At 43.6% G+C, this 3168-nt stretch overlaps 1 non-coding gene across 1 annotated transcript; it reads left to right on the forward strand.

Moving 5' to 3' along the window:
- The first annotated feature begins 1458 nt into the window (after positions 1–1458).
- On the forward strand, positions 1459–1563 carry LOC127805402 (small nucleolar RNA R71). The gene has a single exon (XR_008024134.1). It is a non-coding gene; the product is annotated as a small nucleolar RNA R71 (small nucleolar RNA).
- The last annotated feature ends 1605 nt before the right edge of the window (positions 1564–3168 follow it).

Consider the following 3168-nt stretch of genomic DNA (forward strand, 5'->3'; position numbering starts at 1 on the left):
TGTGCAGTACTTCTATTTGCTAGTTGGACAACCACTCCTGTTGGCTTCAAAGGACCACACTGCAATGAAGCATAAATAGAGTTAGGCATGACATTAATGGATGCACCTAAATCTAGTAAAGCATTGCTAAATTGCATGTCTCCTATAGTACAAGGAATGGAGAACATCCCTGGATCTTTACACTTTGCTGGCATGGCAGGTTGGATAAGGGCAGAGACATTTCTCCCAAGGTTGATCTTCTCATTCCCCATAAGCTTCCTCTTGTGAGTACACAAATCCTTGAGAAATTTTGCATACTTGGGGATCTGTCTAATGGCTTCAAGGAGGGGGATGTTGACTTCAACTTTCTGGAATGTTTCCAGAATCTCTTTATCCACTTCGGCCTCTGCTCTTTTCTTGTTTTGTGTTGCTCGATGTGGGAATGGTAGGGGCTGGATGTTGGAAGACTCTCCTTGTTCTTGATAGCTGGAGTTTGGTTGCTTGGCTTCTTGGACTGAGGAGGGTTGCTGCTCTTTGCTACCCTCTACATTCTGCTCCTCTACATGTTGCTCCATGTTTGATGATGGTGGAGGGGTTTGGTTGATTACTTCTTTCCCATTTCGAAGCATGATGGCACTAACATTGCCCCTTGGATTGGCAACTGGTTGTGAAGGAAGCTGCCCGGAACCTTGACTCCTTAACTCATTGATGTTTGTGGCTAGCTGGCCTATTTGGGTCTCCAAATTTTGAATGGTGGTTTCTGTTTTTTGTTGGAATTGGAGTGTATTGGCTGCTAGTTGTTTGACAAGATCATCTAAGGTAGGTTCTGACTTGGGTAATGGTGGTGCTTGTTGCATGGCTTGGTTCTGCCTTGGTGGTGGAGTATGGTTGCTGGAAATTGAAGGATGGAACCTCTGCTGAAATGGCTGATTCTGGTGGTATGGCTGCTGGTGCACATGTTGATTGGAAGGGCTGCCATATCTGAGGTTCGGATGGTCTCTCCAACCTGGATTGTAGGTGGCTGAGTATGGGTCATACCTATTGGAAGGTTGTGGTTGGCTGTGCTGCTGGTGCTGGAATGGTCTTCCAGGAAAAATGCCTGCACATGTCTCATTATTTTCTTGCAACTGTGGGCATTGGTCTGTTGTATGGGATGGCAAGGAGCAAATGCCACAAAGCTGCTGCTGGGGTTGCTTTCTCTCTAATGCCAACTGCCTGACCATGGAAGCCAATTCCTCAAGCTTGTTTTCCATCCTTTGCTGGTCCATAGTGGCAGCCACATTGACTTCATTTATGGCTTTTGTAGGAGTGTTAATTCTGGTGCCAAACTGCTGGGCATTTTGTGCCATCTTTGATATCAGCTCTTGTGCAGCTGCTGGGGTCTTCTCTGCCAAGGCTCCTCCACTTGCAGCATCTACCAAGTACCTGTCCATGGGGATTAGACCTTCATAGAGATATTGAATTAGGAGTTGGTCACTTATCTGATGGTGAGGGCAGCTGGAACACAACTTCTTGAACCTCTCCCAATACTCATGTAGAGTTTCACCACTCATCTGCCTTATACCACAAATTTCCTTCCTTATTGATGCTGTTTTGGAGGCTGGAAAGAATTTTTCCAGGAAGATTCTTTTCAATCCATCCCAGCTGGTAATGGCAGCTGGTGGCAGGTAGTAGAGCCAATCCTTGGCTGATCCATCAAGTGAGAATGGGAAGGCTCTCAGCTTGATCTGCTCTTCATCTACTCCTTGTGGCCGCATGGTTGAGCAAACCACATGAAACTCTTTCAGATGCTTGTGTGGATCCTCTCCTGCAAGGCCATGAAACTTGGGCAACAAATGGATCAGTCCAGACTTAAGTTCGAAGTTGGCATCTAGCTGTGGATATTGAATACATAGGGGCTGGTAATGCACATCAGGTGCAGCCAGCTCTCTAATAGTTCTACCATCCAAATGACCATGATTTGCATTATTGCCATGATTTCCATTATTTCCATTACCATTATTTCCATTATTTGCATTATTTGCATTACCATTATCTGCCATATTGATGAATTCTGGAATAGGTTCGGATGAAGTGTTAGAAGCACTGTTAGAGTCAATCCTATCCCGAGACTTAAGCTCTTTAGCTTGCCTTCTAAGAGTGTTCTCTAATTCAAGATCCAAATCAAGTAATTTTTGCTTAGAGGATCTGGTCATGCACTTAGAGATCAGCTGAAAAACAACACACAAAATGGCCTATGCATACCAAGAACACACAAGCAAAAACAAAAACACTAAAAACCACAAACACAAAAACAGGTCAAACAATAAGCCCTTAGACGATTTTTTTATGCAATTTTTCACAAAATTTCAACACAAAAACACTGAGGGACCTAAAAACACTAAAAACCACACCAAATTAGCCACTGAGAAACACAAAATGGCCCAAAAAGTGGTCTAAACGTTGGAATTTGGCCAAAAAAGGCTCTTCTCACGGCAAAGCCGTGACTATTGATCCCCACACCCCCATTTCTTTGGACACCAAAAATCAGCTCAATCGGAGCAAGTGAAAAGCTATGAACAGTAACCGGGAAACTGATTTTTTTCCCTCAAAACCTACTCCTATTTTGCCTTAGAAACCACTCTATATGCAATAAAACATCAAGGAAAGCATATGGACTTGAAAGAATATCAAGTAGGGATGAGAAAGGAAGAGGATAGCACCGGTATCTCGAGCTCAATCCTTAAATAATGCTATCTGTCATGAAGGTTGTCAAAACCGCTGCTGAATGGAAGGCTGCTGCTGGTTGCTTTCTTTTGGTTGCAGCTGCTGATTCCTATCTGCCAAACGAAAAGGGAGATTAGTGTGGAAGGTAAAGACAACGTTGAATGGAGTGTTAAAAGAGAAAATAAAAGAAAAATGTGAGAAAGAAAAATGGAATATCCTCTTGGTCAGGTGATCTGCTGTCAGAGGCAGAAAAGTAGGATTCAGAGCATTCTAAAAATGGTTATGCTCTCCTGATCTGCTGTAGGCTTGTCTACTTGCTGTGTGAGCTTGCTTTTCAGAGCCTATCAGAGCACATGAAGACCAGAGAAGAGAAGGACACAAACAAGGTGTGATACTGAAAAATCAGAGAAGGACTGCAGGTGTTTTGCTTTTTCAGTTGCTGCAGGGTTGCTTTTTCAGTTGTTCAGGTTGTGCAGCCCTCTC

The sequence above is a fragment of the Diospyros lotus genome, chromosome 6, assembly GCF_014633365.1.
Source record: "Diospyros lotus cultivar Yz01 chromosome 6, ASM1463336v1, whole genome shotgun sequence".
Classification (NCBI taxonomy): Eukaryota; Viridiplantae; Streptophyta; class Magnoliopsida; order Ericales; family Ebenaceae; genus Diospyros; species Diospyros lotus.